We start from the raw sequence: 21,917 nt of genomic DNA, 5'->3' as shown, positions 1-21,917 counted from the left end.
AAACAGAAGGGAATGGTGCCCAACTGCACTTGAGCCAGCAGAGATCCGCAGGGTGGGGCCCAGGAGCCCTGGGATCCCTCCAACTCTGCCACACACATACAATGTGGCGGGCCACCTCCCTGGACCTCTGCTTCTGTATGTGGAAGTGGAGAACATCTGCCTCCCTTCCCCTAACGTTCTGGGAAGCAGGCCAGGGAGGAAGAGCCCTTTCTCCCCCAAGTTCTTGGTTCTGTTGGATAGGTCCACTTGCCAGAACTGAGCAGGCCTATTTCTGCCAAAGCTGCAGGGACAGGCCTCAGGCCTGGGCACAGAGCCCCAGTGACCTCACTGCCGGAGCAGGTGTAGGAGGAGGAGGGGATTGAGCTGGTTTCCAACTAAAGGTCACAACCTTTAGACACAGGGCCACCTCCTCTCTCAGAAACAGAGTGGCTGGAGAGCCAGGGACCAGAGCGCTCTCCCTATATGGTCCTTATGAAGCAGTGCTGGAGATCTGGGGTGGGTGAGCAGCTCCTGGCAGATAGATCTGGGTTCCAGTTCTGATTTCAGTGGGTGCTAAGTGTGTGGATGTGGGCAATTCACTTAAGCCACACTGAGTCTCAGCTTCCTCTCAAAAATGGGAGAAATGACAGTGTTTACCACACAGAGGTGTTGGAGGCTCTTAAATGCTAAGCAGGGTAGACTGAATCAGTGTTCAATGCTGCTGCTGTTATTATCATTATAGGATAATGATTATCTCCATGGTTAGTGCTGAACTGGTCTTCTGAGACCTGCTCTCAGCTCTGCTCCTGACCTGCCGGGCCACACAAGGCAGATTGCTTTGCTTCTCTGATCCTCAGTTTTCTTATTTATGAGACAGGATTAAAAACTGCTGTAGCTGTGAGGAGGGGGCTCTAGAGATCTTCAGAAGTCTTTTGCATCCTCTCGTGGGCCCTGTCTAAGCTGAGCAGCACGGTGCTTTGAGAAACTAGACAAGCCCCAGACCCGTTTATTCTCGCAGCTCTACCCCCATCTTCACCCGCCCCATGCCCCACCGTCAGACCTGGCTCACTGGAATTGACTCCCAAGCCACACCCTGTCTCCTTACTTTTATCCTCCCTCCTAGGTATGTGCAGCCTTCTCCTCATCCCTCAGATTACCTGCATCCTCCCCGCCCTCTTGTGCTCACTACACAGGAAAAGCGGGGAAAAGCGGGACAAGGGGAGGGAATGTGTGAGCTCTGTCCCTCTTCCTGTCCCCCCGTTTTGTCACCCTTGGTAAATCCAGATGTGGATTTAACATCTAGCAGGCAGCAGGAACCAGTCCCTGCCAAGAGCAGCGTCACCCCAGCCCTCGCCCTATAGTGATGTCACTGTTCTGTGTTTCCACAGCAACCACAGGCTGGAAAGATGAAGAAGAGGAGAGATGAGTAACCAGGAGAGAGCCAATGAGATGGGCCGGCAGCCCCGGATGATCCGTGGGGCCATGGGAAGGCGGGCGACGGAGGCCTACTCAGCATCTTCAGCTGTTCCCTGGCCCTCCCTGCCATCTGGACGCCTCCGCTAGGGGATGTGCTGCTGGCACAGGAGAGATGCGAGAGGTAGAGGCCAAAGAAGCTGAGCTCGGAGGCTCCAGTGACCCAGGGATTTGGAGACCCTCCCTTTACCCCTTCAGGGCCTAAGTCTGTGGATGCTGACCACCCTCAGCCCACCCCCAATAACTGGGAATTTTCCTCTTTGGCTAGTTATGGTGGTGGGGTTCTCTGCCTCTGCCTGCCATGAAATCAAGTCTTAGACAACCTTTCCCTCCACACCCTCATACCCCTCCTTTGGTCCATGGTCTGTTGAGAAGCAGTATCTTTGGGAAGAGGCCTGGCTTCTAAATCCCAAGCCTGCCACTTACTAGCTAGAGACCCAGAACTAGTGCCTTCCCCCTCTTGAGTCTCCTTTCCTCCCAAATGGAGGGAGGCCGTCTACTTTTCTGAATTGTCATGAGGATGGAAAGAAATAACAGATGGTAAGCCTCACACACAATGAATGGTGACCCCTCACCCCTTCTCCTTTCTGGGTCTCCTCCCGAGGGCAGTTGACCCAGCAGTGCTCAAGAATAAACCAAGGCTCTTTGAGACCCATAGGAGAGGATCCAAATATATCTATTTCTCTTCTCTGATGTCACTGGGTGCCTTCAGATGCTGCAGAGGAGTTTCCTCATCTCTCCCTTTCTGTCTCTCTCTAAATAAATTGATCATTGCCTGTGCCCAGCACTGTGCTGGGCTCAGTGGGGACCCAGGGGGAACAGGAGAGCCACAGCTCTGCACTCCCTGAACTTACAGTGTGAGAGGGACAGCTGCCACAGTGGGAGGAATGGAGTGTTCTTTCTGTCACTAGGAAATCGCTTCCTCGTTCCCCTAGAGTTCTAGATACTGTGGGTCTGAGAGAACAAATGATGGCAGAAGACAGAGATTTACTCAACACTGCTTTGCTTTTGAGAAACTGCTGCCTGTGGCAGAGTGCTCCCTGGAAGGAGAACAATGGGTTTTCTTGTGGGAGGTTGGGTGGGGTGGGGTGGATGGGCTGCAGCTCCTGGTGGAGGGCAGTCACTCTTCCTTCTCAGAAACTGGCCATCCTCCCTGTTGCTGGTAGAATCAGCCCAAACTCTTTTAGCCTTATCTCATTTGTCTCATAAGTCTAATTTATTACTTAAGTGCTGCTCTAGGGGGGATGCCTGGCAAATAGTAGGCGTGAATGAATGACTACTGAACACTGAGGGAGTGAGCGTATGAATGCATGAGTGAGTGAGTGAATCTGTTTGCCTCCCCAGCTTTAGGGTCTCAGGAGTGAGACTCGCTTGCATTCCTCTCCTGCCCTTGTTATTTATCTACTAACCGTGGCCTCAGATCACCATCTCTCTGGGTCTCTTTCCCCATCTGCAAAAAGCAAGCCCCACCCAGCTGACCTCCCAAGGACTCTGGGAAGATAAGGTAGATTTGGGAATGCAATTACAAAGGTTAATTATTTCTCTTCTCAGCCTGCTTGGAGAGGCAGGCCCCACAGCGCCCATGCTGTGGCCCCTACACAGCAGCCAGTCTGCCCTTTTTGTGCCTTGAAGGGGCGCCATGTTTCTCGCTTGCTATCTGCCTCGAATACTCTTCCATCCAGGCCCTGCACTTTTTTATTTTATTTCCTAAGTTTTATTTATTTGGCTGCACCCAGTCATGCATTGGAGAAGGAAATGGCAACCCACTCCAGTGTTCTTGCCTAGAGAATCCCAAGGATGGGGGAGCCTGGTGGGCTGCCATCTATGGGGTCGCACAGAGTCGGACACGACTGAAGCGACTTAGCAGCAGTCTTAGTTGCGGCATTACAAAATCTTCAGTCTTCATTGTGGCCTGTGGGATCTTTTTTTTTTTTTTTAGTTGCGGCATGTAGGATCTAGTTCCCTGACCAGGAATTAAACCCAGGCCCCTGCATTGGGAGTGTGGAATCTCAGCCACTGGGCCACCAAGGGAGTCCCAGGCTCTGCTTTTTTAGTTAATTCCTGTTCGCTTTTAAGCTTAATTCTCTTTGCCTCTAGGAAGCCCTAAAGCTCCCTGTCATAGCACTTAACCTACTTTCATGGGATCCTTTTGCTTCAGAACCTGTCTTCCTCTTGGGGCTTTCCAGGTGGCGCTAGTGGTAAAGAACCCACCTGCCAATGCCAGAGACATGAGAGACTCGGGTTCGATCCCTGGATCAGGAAGATCCCTTGGAGGAGGGCACGGCAACCCACTCCACCTAGAGAATCCCATGGACAGAGAAGTCTGACGGGATACAGTTCATATGGTCACAACGAGTTGGACAGGACTGAAGCAACGTAGCATGCACACACACTGTCTTCCTATTAAGCCAGAAACCCTGTGAAGGCTCCCCACTGTGCCCACAGGGCCTGGTGCAGGGATGGGCAGGGCTTTATAGAGTAGACAAACGATCTCTCTCCAGCAAAGAAAGCCACTTGTCCCTGTCAGTGTTCTCTGTTTGAAAAGCCCCCCTCCTACCCCCACCTCGTCTACTGCTCTCAGCTTTCTTCCTGCCAAAGTATCCCATCTCCTCTCCTCTTTCTTTTCTCATTCCATTCCTGAGGGCCATTTCCGGTGGAGAGTAGGGCCCCAAGTCTTCTCAGGGGAGAAGTGCCCTTTTGGACACATAGGTGTAGCCTGAGTCTCTTTGGGGACAGGGAGGCTCCCAGGAAATAAACCAGATCCTGGCTCCTTCCCCAGATTACTCCTCTATCAGATGAAAAATGTGCCTCTGAAAAATTACAGATGATTAAGATTGGATTAAGTAAAGTACAATTAGGTAAGCCTAGTGCTTAAAAACAGCACCTCACACCACCCTAAGTTCTGGGTCATGTCCGAGCGCCATGTGACCTGGCACCAAACAGGTGGTTCAATGGTCACTCCCTCGAGTGCACTTCATTTAGGAGTAGCTTGCCCAAGATTCTGGGAAGTTTCAGCAGCTCCAGGAGGCCCAGGGAACCTGGGTGGTGCAGACGTGTGACCACTGTATTGCGTCCTTAGGTGAGGAGATCTGGCAGGCCATGGCAGGGGGCCTGGCAGGGAGTTGCTGTTGGCCTCGGGAGTCTGGGGCCAGGCGTGTTACAGGAAGCAGATACAGAGCCAAGGCTGTCAGCCTGGCTGGGCCTTTTTTTAGGGGCCTGGGATCCTGGGGTTGGCTGGGGGTCAGTGAAGGGCAGCACCCCTGGGCTCTGTAGTGAACAGAGACACTAGAGAGGAAAAGGAGAGAGCCTTTTGTCGGAAGGGCTGGGTTGCCTGGGGGACTACCAGGACCAGAGCCCGCAGTGAGAGGTTTCCCATTCTGGGGCGGGTGGTGGCAAGACTAAGAATTAGAAAGTTGGGATCAGAGGCAGGAGGGATGTCAGATGAGCACGTTAGTCTTCCCTGCACATCCAGTGCAGGGGTAAGACGAGCCCAGGGAGGCGTCAGGAGCCAAGGGCCGGCTCTCCATGTCACCGTCTCTATTTGATGAACCAGTGTATGAACTGCCAGAGGCAGGGGGCTGGGTATGGAAAGACCACTGGTGGGCAGTTGAGACATATCAGCTGTGTGAACTTGGCCAGTCAGTGTCTGTGCCTGATTCCTTCTCTGTGTGATGGGGCTCATAATACCTACCTTTCAGGGTTGCCGAAAGGAGCAAATAAGACTGTGGGTGTTGAGAAGCTTTGTATGCTGTAAAGTGTGGTGCAGAAGATGACCGCTAAAGTCAGTGCAGCCTTACTAAGTGCTGAGCACTGGACTTAACAACTTTCTATCTTTCAGCTCTTACAACTCTAACGATGATTCAGGGATGTAGGTGCATTGTCTCCATCACCCGTTTACACCTGAGAGTGAGGATGTGGACCCAGGCATACTTTCTTTGGAGTTTGTATATTGTTGTTTGGTCACTCGGTAGTGTCCGACTCTGCGACCCCATCAACTGCAGCACGCCAGGCTTCCCCGTCCTTCACCATCTCTCGGAGTTTGCTCAAACTCATGTCCATTGATTTGCTGATACCATTCAACCCAACCGTCTCATCCTCTGTTGCTCCCTTCTCCTCCTGCCTTCAGTCTTTTGCAGCATCAGGGTCTTTTCCAGTGAGTCAGCTCTTCGCATCAGGTGGCCAAAGTATTGGAGCCTCAGCATCAGAGTTTGTATGACTTAACTGCTATTCCACATCACCTTTCCCTGTGGCCATCTTTGCCCTGTCTCGCTCTGCAGCCTTGGGCTAGGCTTTTCCTTTCAGTGTCCCCAACTCCATGGCAGGACTTGGGCCAGGTGATCTCTTTAATCCTTCAACCTTTGGCAGTCAGTAGTTCAGGAAGGGAACTTCCAAGTGGGGAAGAGGGTGAGGTGGGGCTAGAGGGATGAAGGGACAAACTTTTCCAGCATTTGCCCCAACTCTGCCCCTCCTTAGTGGATGGACTGGTAGATTCCCCTTTGCCCTACAAGTTGTGGGGCCAAGGGAGCAAGTGATGTTTAGCCCCAGCCTGAAATACTCGCTGGTCATTGAAGGGGCGGTCACTGAAATCCAAGTGCCAGGACACCTGACAACAGGCAGGCAGGGCCCATCTGCCTCGGCTTGCAGACTCTAGAGGACAGCAGGGCCACAGCCCACTGGAGCCACACCTCTCCACCCACCTCTCCTGGGCCCCTGCCTCCTTACTCAGGGTCAGCCTATCTGGGCACCAGGCCTGGCCTGGGGCTTAGGATAGGGCTATTTCTAGGCGTCCTCTTTGTCTCCTTGGCCTGGGCCTTCAGCCAGCTCAGGGCACCCACATACACCACACACACACACACACTCACACCCTGTATCCTTCTCTCTCGCACTCATTGAACTTGACTGCCACTGGCATGATGCCTGGGCCTGTGCAGGTCACTGACAACCAACAGATATCCCAGACGTAACTCTCATTCTTGAGAGATGGGAGAGGTGGATGCATCTACAGATTATGACAATACAGAAAGACTGTCACTATTCCTGCGGGCTGTACACAGACCATGAGAGACCACAGCAGGGAGCCGCTCATTCTGCCAGTAGGGCCAGGGGAGGCTTCACATAGATGATACCCCATGATACCCTTTGGGCTGGGTCTTGATGAATACATCAGAGTCATCCGGGTGGGGAGAGGAATTGGGAAAGCAGGGGACATGGGGAGAGTTAAACAAGGGTGAGATTTTCCTGCTGATTGATCTGGGAAGGGAGGATAGCTTAGGGCTAGGCAGGAGAAGGCCTTGCCCATCATGGAGGAAGTGGCTTTTCTTCTGAAGGAATGGGAAGCCATTGAAGGTTTGGGAGCAGGGCAGCACGACGATCTGATTCATCTTAAGGGAGGAGTTTTCCGGCACTCATGTGAGGCTGTGGCAGCCATCAGTCTGCTCACCCACGCCGGCAGACAGACAGAAGGGGAGAAGCAGAGTGGACACACCTCTCCTAATTAACGGTGCGACCTGACAGCTACACCATCTCCTCTCTCTGGGTTAGATGTTAGCCACGCATCCACGTGCAAGCGAGACTGAGAAACGTGGTCGTTATTCTGGACTGCCTGTTAGTCTAGAAACAGGAGAGAATGGGTATCTGGGGGCCAGAGGTCTCTGACACAGTGGTTAACAGTCTTTCTCTGAAATTAGACTTCCTGAGTTTTTAGTCCTGCTTTGCCACTCACTGGCCATGTGGGCAGGTCACTTGCCTTCTCTGTGCCTCACCTGAGGTTTCAGTGAGCTAACTGTCTTGGAGCAGAGCCTGGTACATAGGCCCCAGAGCTGTCTTTGGCTTCTGAGAGAAGTGAGTGTTTGGGGGACAGGTGCTGCCTGAGTCCCCTGGCAGAGCTGAGATCCCCCTGAGGGCTGATGTATAGCTGGGGCACCCAGGACTATTTAGCCACTTTAAACTCCATGGTTTAGCTGAGGCAGAGGATGCTGGGAGCAGGACAGGGGGGTCCTGGGAAAAGAAAGGTCAGTCTTGGAAGGAATTCAAGAATACGTACCCTTCAAGAAATTCAAGAAAAAGTACCCCTGGACCCAGGAGCTCCAGAGGCAGCCCAGCATGGAGTCCCACTCGCAGGAGTAGATCTGCCAGGACCGGGAGGAGGTAGGTAGTTTTGAGTCCAGGGCACTTGAAGCAGGGCTCATGGACTCCGCCTCATACCTGCTCTGTCACTCCAGGTTTCCAGCCATCTTTACCCTTCTCTGGACCTGGGTCTTTCCATTTGGAAGCTGGGGATCACTTTTCTCTGCCTTCCTGCCGCGTGACTGTGAAGATGTCGGTCCTGGCTCTGGAATCTGGGTTGCACCTCCAGGGCTGAGCTCCTGGAGGGATGGGTGGCTGTGCATGACAGTGCGCCCCCTCCTGGGAAGGGGGGGCGTTGCAGTCCGGTCCTGCTGGGCCACTTGCCTGTCCTACCTCTTCCCTTGTTTGGCCTGTGCTCCTTTTCCCAGGCTACTGGCTGTGAAACAGGGTGGGATAAACGCTGATGTGGGAGGGAGAGGAGAAGAGCCTAGAAAGATTGGAGTGGGAGGGAGGAAGATACAGCAACTTCAGGAAAAAGGCAGAGTGGTAAGATTGAGGGCTCCTGGGCGGGGATGAGAAGCTTAGTGTGAGTGGGGAGGTGTCTAGAGTTAGCTTTGGAGATACTCCTGTTCCCCATATTCAGGCCCAGATGCAGAGCTTGCTGAGGGCAGGCGCTGTGCCTCTCTGATCCCTCTGTCCTCTTCCAGGGCACCGATAGTCCCCCACAAAAAACAGGTCTGCTGTCAGAGTTCGTTGGTTGACTCAGCACCCACCCTTGGCCGTCATGAAGCCCTCTATGCGCCCCCCCAACCCCTGCTGCCCCAAACACACACACACACGCTTCCAGACTCTGCTTAGGGGAAAATCTGAAAGGCAGCCCTGGGAGGAAAGAATGCCCTGGAAGGCAGGAGATGGGGTCCCAGACAAGGCACCCTCTGCTCTGTGACCTGGGACAAACCACTTGCCTTCTGGAGTGGTCTCCCCATCTGAATAGCATGAGGAGGCAATGTGGTTTAAGAGCCATTTTACAACAGAGAACACCACAAACACATTTTTAGGTAGAAGTCCAGGAGATGAAACAAGTAAAAGGGACCTGAACTGGTGGAAGCCGGGAAGGGGCCTGGTATGTACTTGTGTTGTCCAGGGGGCTGGCGAGGCTGATGTAAAGAGTGCCAGGGTGGACACTTGGATCTCTGGGCCTGGCAGGGCTGGCTGCCCCACTCCTGCCTGTTCTTCCTGCAGCCTGGAGGTGGGGGCGGGGATGGTGGTGGGGAGGTGGGTGTCTAAGGAGTTTTGGCAAAGAAGAGGCAGAGCCCATCCCAGGTTACCTTTCTGTCCCAGCCCCACTCCCAAAGATAGAGTGTTCCCTGCCCCCCCCCCCCCCCCCACCCCGGAGTTCCTGTGCTGGAGGGAGGGATTTGGATTCCAGGGTCTCTGGATGCTTAACTGGGTTTAGAGTCCCACGTAAGAGGATGAGAGGAGAAATGAAGGGGAGCCACACGATTTGGTATCAGGAGGCTCCTGGTACTCCCAGTGGTGATCTGGAGCAGCCACTGCCCCTCTCTGAGTCTCATTTTTCCCATCTGTACAATGGATGAATGCAGTGATGTCCTTAAACCCTCCGTGACTGGAGGAAAGATGGGGGTGGGGCTGGAGATGGTGCTGTTGGCGCTGGGTTTCCCAAGAGAGATGGAATCCTGCTTGGAATTCAGAGGCAGGGATGGTGGGTGTGGCATCAGAGGCTTGGAGAGGGTGGGGTGGGGTGAGGTGGTCTGGCAGGAAGATTTACCCTGATCCTGGGCTCTGCAACTAAACTGGTGTGTTTTATTTCTTCTCATGGGGCTTCCCTCATGGCCCAGTGGTAAAGAATCTACCTGCCATGCAAGAGACGTGGGTTCGATCCCTGGGTCAGAAAGATGCCCTGGAGAAGGAAATGGTAACCCACTCCAGTATTCTTGCCTGGGAAATCCCATAGACAGAGAAGCCTAATGGGCTACAGTCCACAGGGTTACAAGAGTCTGACACAAGTTAGCAACTAAGCCACTGCCACCATATTCCCTCTCGGGACCACACTTTCCCAGTCTAAGGGGACCAGGTGCTGTCAGATCCAGGAGTCAGTGACTATCTAGGTCAGACTGGGCAGGGATTTGGAGCTGGCCTGGGGTCAGGGTCCCACTGTGCAGAGCTGAGAGTGGCCGTCACAGGCCATGGGAACCCAAGAGGTAAGATGCAACTGCTGGAGAGAATTTCAGGGTTATAACATCAACTTTTTGGGGTTTCCAGAAGGGCAACCAGGGTCCCAGAATGAGTTGGGGACGAAGCCAGGCCCCAAACAGGGACTCCTGATCACCTGTTTCAGCTTCTCTCCATAAGAAGCCCTGATCAAGAGGTACAGAGCAACCTGGGAAGTGGGGAGACGGGCCCTTCCCTGATCTCCGGGGCTGGAGAGATGAGAAGAACAGAGATGACACATCTGGAGATGATGGCGCGTAATGTTAGCCCAGCCGGCATGGCTTCCGCTTCTCTCTCCCTGGGACTGGTGATCTAAGGTCCATTGCCCTTCCTATCTTCCCGCAGGGGTGGGAGGAGGGGTGCTGTGGGACACTGGAGTTTTGCAGAGACAGAGGTGGGGGTGAGTCTGGCCTGGGGGGTGTAGGGAGGAACTGGAGACAGGCTATTCCCTGTGTCTGGGCTGGGGTGGTTACCTCCTTGTTCAGTTCGGTGCAGTTTCGTTGCTCAGTTGTGTCCGACTTTTTGCGACCCCATGGATTGCAACATGCCAGGCTCCCTGTCTGTTGAGGTCCTTTAATGGACCGGAACCTGGTGGTCCGGAGTCGACGATAGGAAAGTAAAGGAGAGAAAGAGGCTGATATTCCTTGGTTTATGCAGAAAGCCAATAAAGCCCCTGGCACGGGGCTTGCTCTGTTCATGAAGGCCTCAGGCGCCCTCTTGATGGGGTGAAGGCGTAGAGCGCCTTCTCGAGAGGGTCTTAGAAGCCCGGGCAGGAAAGTGAACTCAGGGATCAGCCTGCAAGAGAGAGAGACACACACACACACACACACACACACACACACACACACGGGGACCAGTGCTCTGATGGAGCAAAGGTCTTTTAATCAACATGGTGTGGGCATATATACCGTCAAAGATAAAGATTAAAATTCCAGACTTACAAAACATAGGCAATCCATATTAAAGAGAGAGATTTGTGAACAATCACTTTTACTGTATGGTTCACAAGAAGGAGGAGGGTACTTATCACCATATAGAAACGCTAATGAAGGAAATGCCTGGATTCTTCAGTCCTGGGAGAGGCTTCAGGAATTAATAAGGAGCAGAGAATTCCTGACAGACCCAAAACAGCACACAGGAAGCCTCCTGTTAAATGCTTCCTGACACCTGTCCATCACTAACTCCTGGAGTTTACTCAAACTCATGTCCATTGAGTCAGTGATGCCATCCAACCATCTCATCCTCTGTCGTCTCCTTCTCCTCCTGCCTTCAATCTTTCCCAGCATCAGGGTCTTTTCCAATGAGTCAGTTCTTCACATCAGGTGGCCAAAGTATTGGAGTTTCAGCTTCAGCATCAGTCCTTCCAATGATTATTCAGGACCGATTTCCTTTAGGGTGGACTGGTTGGATCTCCTTGCAGTCCAAGGGACTCTCAAGAGTCTTCTTCAACACCACAGTTCAAAAGCATCAATTCTTCAGCTCTCAGCTTTCTTTATAGTCCAACTCTCACATCCATACATGACTATTGGGAAAACCATAGCTTTGACTAGAAGGACCCTTGTTGGCAAAGTAATGTCTCTGCTTTTTAATAGCTGTCTAGGTTGGTCATAACTTTCCTTCCAAGGAGTAAGTGTCTTTTAATTTCATGGCTGCAGTCACCATCTGCAGTGATTTTGGAGCCCAAAAAAATGAAGTCTGTCACTGTTTCCACTGTTTCCCCATCTATTTCCCATGAAGTGATGGGACCAGATGCCATGATCTTAGTTTTCTGACTGTTGAGATTTGAGCCAACTATTTCACTCTCCTCTTTCACTTTCATCAAGAGGCTCTTTAGTTCTTCTTCACTTTCTGCCATAAGGGTGGTGTTATCTGCATATCTGAGGTTATTGATATTTCTCCCAGCAATCTTGATTCCAGCTTGTGCTTCATCCAGCCCAGTGTTTCTCATGATGTACTCTGCATATAAGTTAAAGAAGCAGAGCGACAGTATACAGCCTTGACGTACTTCTTTCCCTATTTGGAACCAGCCTGTTGTTCCACATCCAGTTCTAACTGTTGCTTCCTGACCTGCATACAGAATTCTCAAGAGGCAGGTCAGGTGGTCTGGTATTCCTATCTCTTTAAGAATTTTCCACAGTTTGTGGTGATCCACACAGTCAAAGGCTTTGGCATAGTCAATAAAGCAGATGTTTTTCTGGAACTCTCTTGCTTTTTCAATGATCCAGCAGGTGTTGGCAATTTGATCTCTGGTCCTCTGCCTTTTTTATGCATGAGCATCTGGAAGCTCACAGTTCATGTATTGTTGAGGCCTGGCTGGAGAATTTTGAGCATTACTTTACTAGCGTGTGAGATGAGTGCAATTGTGAGGTACTTTGAGCATTCTTTGGCATTGCCTTTCTTAGCGATTGAAATGAAAACTGACCTTTTCCAGTTCTGTGGTCACTGATGAGTTTTCCAAATTTGCTGACATATTGAGTGCAGCACTTTCACAGCATCATCTTTTAGGATTTGGAATAGCTCAACTGGAATTCCATCACCTCCACTAGCTTTGTTCATAGCGATGCTTCCTAAGGCCCACTTGACTTCACATTTCAGGATGCCTGGCTCTAGGTGAGTGATCACACCATCATGATTATCTGGGTCATGAAGATCTTTTTTGTAGTTCTTCTGTGTATTTCTGAAATTCTCACAAAGACCACCATTCTAGTCCCCAAGTCCAGAGGAAGAGACACCTCAGACACACACTGCTGGGACCAGGGACCTGAGACCCTTTGTTGCAGTGCTTATACCTGGACAAATGTCTCCTCAAGCGACAAAATACAAACTATAAGAGACTAAAAATAACTGTGTACATGCACAGTTGGGGCAAATTATGAAAAACAAGATACAAAAATGCCAGAAACCCAGCTGCTACATCTGAGGTGTCAAGAGCAAAAATCAGGGTATTGTGCATGGTCCCTGCACACAGCACCACCGAGGGGGGTGAGCAGACCACCCAAGCCACCCCTCTGACCTGACCCATGAACCTACCCCTACCCTCACCCCATTTAAGGGACCAGCTTGCCCTCCTTCAGGGAGTGAGCAAGGGAACCTGTTTCTTGTTTTTGCTCCCTCTTGTTGCAGCACAAGTCCCAGTAAAACTTTGCCTGAATTTCTCATCTGGCCTCTTTATCAGTTGCTATAGATTACACAGTCCAGGAACCCGTCAGTAACTCAGCTGCATGTGACCTCACATACATACCCAGATGCCTGCTCACATATCCCCAACCCTTGACTGGTGACATAATTGGTGGGGCCCAATGCAAAGTGGAGCCTGGTGGGCTGCAGTCCATGGGGTCGCGAAGAGTCGGACACGACTGAGCGACTTCACTTCCACTTTTCACTTTCATGCATTGGAGAAGGAAATGGCAACCCACTCCAATGTTCTTGCCTGGAGAATCCCAGGGACAGTGGAGCCTGGTGGGCTGCCGTCCATGGGGTCGCACAGAGTCAGACATGACTGAAGCAACTTAGCAGCAGCAGTAGCAATGCAAACTGGCCCCATTGTTTAAAAAGTTACTAAGAAAATTTAAAAAGAAAAATAAAATTAGTAAGAATTCCAAGCATTAAACCACAAGGGAGGCCCTTCTGAGTGCAGGGCCCTGTTGGGCTGCATAGGTCTCACACCTGGGAAGCTGGCTGCATGCCTAGACCCACCACCACCGAGGCGCACACACCTCTCCCTCCAGAAACACACAAGAGCACCGGCCCCTGGGTTGTTGAGCTTCACACTGAGCCAGCGCCCCTCCCAGCTGGGTAGGTCCAGCCGCCCTTCATCTAGGCTGCATAATCTCTCCTACCCTTCCTACTCCACACAACTCCCCCCTGCACTTACCACTCTGCCTGCGGGCTTGGGGGTGAATGATAGGAGGGCAAAGCCAGCTCCTTTACCCATGCTGTGTGCCGGCCTGCAAGGGCACAGCTGAGGTTGAAATGCCAGTAACAATAATACCTAACACTTGTTAAACATTTACCATGTGCTAGGCACTTCTAACACTTTATATTCATTCATTTAGTCCTCACAATTTGACGAGAGGTATGGTCATGTATCACCATTTTACATATAAGGCAATTCAGGCACAGAAAAGTTGAGTCACCTGTCTGAGATCACTCAGCTAGTAAGGGTGCTGAGATTTTAGCCCAGGCTGTCTGCTCCAGAGAGCCTTGTCTGTCAGTGGTTGCCATGGTGCTGGACCAGGAATGTACCAGGCACTGTGGACCCAGGGCTCTTGGGGCCTCTTGTGAAATGAAGAAAAAAGATGATTATGATGTAGCATCACCTTGACTGGGATCCATGGACAACCCCGGAAGCCCCGTGATGGTCACCAGGTTGCAGACACATAGAGATGACTGTCTTTATTCCAAGCTCACTATATAGAAGATGCCTGAGCTAGAGACTTAACTCCTTTTCAAAATCTTGTTGCAAAGAAAAACATCATATATGTAATGAAGGCATTTTCACCGACAATGGTGTCAGTTACATGCTTGGATCGTAGACCCCACGTGGCGGCCAATTAATCTAGAAGACTTTCTCACGAACTGGAATGAAGGGAAACCGGCCCTGCCAGTGAGTCCTGGGCCTCCAACTGGCCTCCTTAAATATCACTTAAGAGTCTGCACAGCCCCAGCTCACACTCCCCACTCAGTGTGGCCCTTGAGGCCTGGTCTGAAGCCTTGGCCCCGCCCACCCGTACCCCTGGCCTTGACTGATTGGTCCAGGAATGCCTACACGCTCCAAGCCACCCAATCAGATCCTTTGAGAATTGTGGACCCGCCTGTCAACCCACTCAGGATGATCTCGGACCTAAGAACAGGTAAACTTGTAGACTACACCAGCTGCCTTCACCTTCACTGCTGTTTGCACAAAAGAAAAGATGCAGGAAGCTGTGTACAGGGGCAGAGAGGGATGAAGTAGCCTCCAAGGGATGAGTGGAGGGAAAGGGGAGCTGCCCCTTCCTCTAGTGACCATCATTTCTCTTCCTCCCCTACGTTCATCCTTAGGATGACTCTTGCTGTCGTGTGAGTTAGCTTGAGAAATGGCTGTTACGTGCAGCCAAATAGCCTTATTTAAGTTTAAACTGGAAAACGGCAAAGTACCACAAAGCCCCTGAACGTGTTGGTCTTACAGTCGTTGTTGAAGAGGACAGATCCCAAAGCCACAGAGCTACCCTATGTCCTGGGAGTGTCCCCAGTGGAAGCATGAAGTCATCTGTCTTTTGTCTTGAAAATGCTTCCCATTGTGGAGAGGGCTTCCCCAAGTGGAAATGAAGCCGAGTTCCTTTATCGAGTTTATGATTAATCTCTCTGTCCAAAACTTTATTCCCTTTCTTGTTCCCTCCGACCTCAATCCTGTGCTAATTGAACACTCATCAACCAGAGTCAGATGACTAAAGCTGCTGTAGTCGATAGCATTTTGTTAATGTACTACAGTTGTGATTACAAGATATGCTCATTAATGTACAAATTTAGGTTGTTTTTCCAGGGTAAGATGAGTCAACTGACCCCTACCTCCACCCCAGCTGTGGACCACCTGGTCAAATAATCATAAACTAGAGACATCTTGACTTCCGAAACTACAATTAAGAAATGCTACAGAACCGTCACTGAAAGTGAAAGTCGCTCAGTCATGTCCGACTCTGCGATCTCATGGACTATACAGTCTATGGAATTCTCCAGGCTAGAATAGTGGAGTGGGTAGCCTTTCCCTTCTACAGAGGATCGTCCCAACCCAGAAATCCAATCCAGGTCTCCCACATTGGAGGTGGATTCTTGACCAGCTGAGGCACAAAGAACCTTCACTAGGCAATGATTAATCCCAGCCTCTTTGTTCTTCCGCTTTAAAAAGAATCCCTAACTCAAAGACCATGTTGGGTGGATCTGAGTCTTGTCTCTTCCTCCTTCTTGATGCCCTGAAATAAACCCTTACTTTGCTGCAAACTTCCTCTGTCAGAGTTTGTCTTTCTGCATTGCTAGCACACCAGCCCTTTGCTCAGTTTCAGAAATGAGCTTTGCAAAGGATTTTATTAAACTTGGGCTGTCCAAGGGTGTGCCAGCAAATAGTTGACAACTGGTTCTTTAGAAATCCAGGTGTATACATTATATACATATACACATATGTTTGTTATAAATTTTACTGATAAAATGGATGAGCAGAACAAAATGTACAAATAGCACAATGTAGGAACTCTTGATTGTAAATTCCATGTAGTCAATTGATTCTCCAGGTTTTAATTTTTGCTGAACTTTTTTTTTTAACCTTACAATATTGTATTGGTTTTGCCATATATCAACATGAATCCGCCACAGGTATACACGTGTTCCCCATCCTGAACCCTCCTCCTTCCTCCCTCCCCGTACCATCCCTCTGGGTTGTCCCAGTGCACCAGCCCCAAGCATCCAGTATCATGCATCGAACCTGGACTGGCAACTCGTTTCATATATGATATTATACATGTTTCAATGCCATTCTCCCAAATCATCCCACCCTCTCCCTCTCCCACAGAGTCCGAAAGACTGTTCTATACATCAGTGTCTCTTTTGCTGTCTCGTATACAGGGTTATTGTTACCATCTTTCTAAATTCCATATATATGCATTAGTATACTGTATTGGTGTTTTTTTTTCTGGCTTACTTCACTCTGTATAATAGGCTCCAGTTTCATCCACCTCATTAGAACTGATTCAAATGTATTCTTTTTAATGGCTGAGTAATACCCCATTGTGTATATGTACCACAGCTTTCTTATCCATTCATCTGTTGATGGACATCTAGGTTGCTTCCATCCGGGTTGGTCCTAATTCTCCTCCAGTTTGAACTAAGGGACATACTCGAGCTGGCTTTTGTGGAGGGGGGTGCTCCTGGATATGGGGGCACATTTGGGTATGAGGAAGGAGCACTAGGCAACTCAGGAGCTGTGGGAAGTGAGCCTTCACGAGGGGGTTCCTTTTCTTGGTTGCCTGTGCCTAACACCATTTGCCTAGTGGGCTCACTTTTAGGGCGTACAACAATCCCATACTTAAGACAGAGTTCCTTCATATCTCTTAGTCCGAAGAAAATTTGGACATAGGGGATCTCTGTCCATTTCCCTTGTCTTTTGCAGAATAATTCTAATTGCAGGATGGTATTGTAATTTAAAGTTCCATCCTCAGGCCAGTGTTCCTTGTCCCCCAGTGGATACTGTGGCCACACAGTGGCACAAAAGAATTTCAAACAACTTCTCCTTAGAGCTAGAGCCTCAAACAGCTTCCAGTTATCAAGGATGAATCTCAAGGGCGTCTACTGGGAAGTGGATTGGTTATTTCCCATCTTTACCAGAGGTCTTCTGGAATCTGAGACTGGGCCATGTGAGCTTTCTGCTGAGTTCGTTTTTCGCTGTCCTGGTTTCCAGCACGATGGGCCTTCCCCTGTGCTGGGTTTCTTCGCCTTCTGCTTCTAGTGCGGGAGCTTACTGAGTTGGGCTCCTGCTGTGCTTGGCCTCTTCCGTGCAGAGGTTGTTTCAGCCAGGTTAAATCTGAGTCACGGCACCATAGATGTCATGCGAGTGTACGTTCCTCGGTTCTTTGTCTCGTCACAACAAAGAATTGGAGCGACAGACATTAAAGTCCTCGGCACGTCACAGCTCTCGGGTCTTGGACAAACCGTGTTATAGCTCTTAGGCAAATCAGTGTTACAGCTCTATTTTATTTAGAAGATAGCAGGAGAATCCATTCTTGAAGTGTGAGGGCATGCCAACCCAAAGACTTGAAGAGAAGAGAGTGGAGGAGTGTGCAGGGAGGGAGAGAGAGAGAGAGAGAACGTGCACACACGCACGCGGGAGAGAGAGCTGAACTCTTGTATGTCTAGTTAATCTGTGGTTGCAATTCAACCACAGTTTGAAATGGAGTTGCATTTTAGTCTGTGAGGCTAACTCTCCTCCCAATAAATTTATTGTCATTAAATCTGATATGTGATCTACTGTTACACTACTCTCTCTCAGTCCCCTCTAAATACATTCATTAAACCGAGACCTCTTTCAGCTTCAGCACTTTTGTTAATATTTTGCCCATCACTTTAATCCAGAAAGTCAACAAAACGGCAAATCAAGTCCCAGTTTATAACATTTGCCAGTTCCTAGTGTGGCCAACTTCAAGTTACCAATGTAATGAATCACCAAGCTGACTTGGAAAGAGGTGTGCGGAAGTACATCTTTATGCCAGAATTCCGCTATTTAGCTACAGTGGATGCAGATAACCTTAAAAGAATAGTAAAGTGTAGTAAAATCATTAGGTAGTCATGAGTTTTGAGTATTACCTTTATTTTAACATTTCTTCTTTTTAACTGAATTGTAGTTGATTTACCATGTGTTAATTTCTTCCATGCTGCAAAGTGATTCAATTATATATATTCTTTTTCATTCTGGTTTATCCCAGGATATTGAATATAGCTCCCTTTGCTATACATTAGGACCTTGTTGTTTATCTGTATTTTAATATCTCTTAATTGTAAATTCATATCATTTAATTTTTTAAGACAATGACTCTTCAACAACCTGAAATTGCAGAATTCCCAAAACTCTAGCAGCTGACTCCTGTGAGCTGGTGTGAGCCAGCTGGGTGTGCTGCTTTTCTTGTCGCATCCAAACACATCCCATGGGACATTGCCAATAAAAGAGGCCCCATGACTAGAGAGACTGTGGTGAAGCTGTTTACCCTGGAAAATCTGAGCTGGCCTGTGCCTTGGAGCAGAGGAAGAAACTTGAAGCAATGACTCTGTCAAATTCAAGGCCACATAGACACAGCCAGTTTGGCTTGGCCATTTTGAGTCCTTCATATCAAAATATGAGGTTTCTCTTTTATTATTAAGGCTCACCAGACATCTCTGACCCTTGACCTCAGCCCCTCTCTGCATCCCACTCTGTGTCTGAGACTCACTTCATTTGTCACAGTCTGTTGATATCTATTTTCAACTTAGGCACCCAGAGAAGAAGCCCTTTTTGTTACATTTTTCTGTCTCCATCAACAACTTGCTTGTCCCTCTTTCCCAGGTAAAAGCAGAATTTTCACTAAGATCACTATCTTTGCACAAGCCAATGTGACAGGAAAAATTGTTTAATTTTAGAAGAATTCAGCACCTGTTTTACTCATCCTCACCATTCAAAACCCTACTCACATGTTACCTCCCTTCTGATGTTTCATTTTCCAACACTGCTATGGCTATGACTTGTCCATAATCTTATCATCCCTGTTCAGACAAGAGTGTGAATGTTTGTTTACTAATCAGTGCCCCTGACTTGGCTGTGAATTTTTCCTCAAGCACAAGGATTGTGTCTGTTTTGTATGCTATCGTATGACCAGTGACCAGTACAGGGTCTGGTCCTAGGTGTGGGTTTTTTCAGTAAATATGTCAGATTAAAAAACCTGAATATATATTCAATGCCATGTGACCCTCTATAAGCCCTGGGAGATAATTTTGACCTAGTCCTTCCTTCAAGGAAGCTCTCCTTGCGGCCCCTTGCACCTCCTCTTAATCTCCCTAAACACATATTTCCCACTTAGATCCCTAAATGTCAGAGCCAGAGAGGTCCTGAGACCATGTGGTCCCATCAGCTTGTTGTGCAGATGGGGAAACTGAAACCCAGGGAAGTGCAGGCAATTGCCTGAGCTCACATGGCTCATTAAGAGTTTCCCAGGTGGTGCTGGTGCTAAAGAACCCGCCTGCCAATGCAGGAGACATAAGAGAAACGGGTTCAATAGAGTTCAATCCCTGGGTGAGGAAAACCCCCTGGAAGAGGGCATGGCAACCCACAGCAGTATTCTAGCTTGGAGAATCCCAGGGACAGAGGAGCCTGGTGGGCTATGGTCCATAGGGTCGCAAAGAGTCAAACACGACTGAAGCGACTTAGCACACACACACACAGCTCCTTAGAAGGATGGAAACCAAGCCTTATGCTTCCCAGATCAGGCTTCATCCTGTAACTCTCGTCCTTAGAGAAGCAGGCTTAGAGAGAGGAAGGTGAGTACAAGCTCACACAGCGATTGAGGAGCAGAACCAGGGCGTGGGAATTCTCCTGCCCCATCCAGATCTCCTTTGGACCTTTCCCTTCCTCTGAGGCTTGACAGTGAGACTTGTGGGTGCCGCCTCTACCTACTCAAGGTCAGGGATCAAGACTGGGGAGGGGCGATTCTGCAGGTTCTCACCTGGGAACTGATGGAAGCATGCATCAGTTTGTCCACTAGGGGGCAATAGAGAGCCCAACTAGAATAGCTGTCAGCTCTCTGAGCCTCCAGCCAAGGTTCTTGTGTACTTGGGCCCAGTGGGAAAACTGAGGCCCTGGGCGGAGAGAGACTTGCAGAGGTCACTCTGAGCGCCAGAGGCAGAGCTGGCACTTGATCCGGGCTTCCTGAGACCAGTCAGGTGCCTTCCCTGGGCAGCTGACTGGGGCCTGGAGGGGGCGAGGCTTCTCTGCCCTTTTGCTGACCACTCAGACCAGGCTGTGCGGCGCCACACCCCCCAAGTGGCATGACATTGCACATCTCCCTGCAACACACTGGCCAGGGCTGAGTCACACTCTGCTTCTTTCCTGTTCTGTACGGCCCGCGGCCCTCCCCCTTCTCTGCCCCGCCCCACTGCCCCCTGTCACTAGCACAGGTCTGTGTGCTTTAGAAAACATTGTCACGCTCTGCTTACCCAGGGTGGGCCTGGGGTTAGGTGAAGTGGATTCCGGTCAGACCAGCCACTCAACCCCAGACCAGGTTTGTTTTGTTGCAAGTCTTTTGGGGCCTTAGTTTCCTTATCTGTCAGGCAGAGAATATAGTAGTTCTGATCTCTCAGGGGTTTTAAGAGGCTTAGATGAGATAGCACATAAAGTTTTGCCAGGCTTTTTATCAAGCCTGAAAACTGAGTAGCATCTGGGAGAAACTGCCCCCCCTTACAGATGACAGGCTGAGACCCAGAGAGCTCAGTGAGCCACAATGATGCAACTTCCTAGCTGAGGGCCAGGTATGGTTGCCAGGCCAGGACTCAAGGGTGTGAGAAGTAGAACTTTCTCTCTCGTTAGCCCACGGGTGTGTCTGAGTTGGTGTCAGGGAGAGGAATGTACATAGAGCTAAGGCTTGGGTAGGCCTGTGGGTCTTCCAGCCATGAGTCTGCATGGGTCGCCTTGGTGCTTTTGGGGGCCAACACCCCTCTCCACTTCTTCTGTGGAGGGTACAGAATCATTCTGCTGAGTTGGGGTCACACTGTGGTCTGGGGGTCCTTCTGGTAGGTCCTCCTTTGGGCTCCGGCTGCCACCTGCAGGGGCCTCTCTGCACCCACGATGTCTCTGCTCTCATCACTCTGTCCATCCTTCCTCTCATTCTAGCCTTGGGAGGCCTTTAGTCCGCTTAACAGCCTCTCTTGCATGGGGAGTGGGGAGAATAGGAAAAGGGGAAAATATTAAGAGAGAAACAAAGAGATCAGTTACATCAAAACCTATTGCTGAAATGGCTTTTCTGTACAAAGCACGGTTCTGGGCCCTGGGGTTGCAGCTATGAGCAAGCCAGACACAGGCTCTCCTCTCAGGGGGAGTTGGGGCGGGCAGACGGTAATGGTCACAAGGGCTACCATTTATGGAATCCTGCTGTGTGCCTGTGCCATCTCACTCCTCCCAACAACATAATGACATAAGTGTTACTATTATCTGCATTTTATAGGTGAGGAAATAGAAGCAGAGAGGTTCAGAAACTTGCCCCAGCTAGTAAATAATAGGGGGGAGGATTCTGAGCCTGGCAGTCTGAAAATTAAACAAGGTCATGGAGTGGAGAAGGGCTGGTCATGGGTCCAGCTGGAGTGGACCCTTCCAACGTTCCAGAGTGAGGAGGTGGAGTTTGAGGCAAGACCCCACTAATGATAAGAAGCAGGCAAGCCTGGATCTAGGGGATGAACGTTCCAGGCAGAGAGAACAGCAAGTCCAAAGGCTCTGAGGCAAGAATGAACTTGACTCATCAAGGGCCGGAAAGAAAGTCACTGTGGCTGGGAGGTCAGGAGGGGAGGGGAGGAGTAGACGGACCCAGATTAGCAATATTAAACCCTCTGGGGCGGAGGCGGGTTGCAGCTATCTGGGCCTCTTCTCTTGAGCTTGGCAGGGCCAAGTCCTATGCCCATAAACCCCA

The sequence above is a fragment of the Bubalus bubalis genome, chromosome 2 (assembly GCF_019923935.1).
Source record: "Bubalus bubalis isolate 160015118507 breed Murrah chromosome 2, NDDB_SH_1, whole genome shotgun sequence".
Classification (NCBI taxonomy): Eukaryota; Metazoa; Chordata; class Mammalia; order Artiodactyla; family Bovidae; genus Bubalus; species Bubalus bubalis.
Note: the sequence above shows the minus strand (reverse complement) of the source record.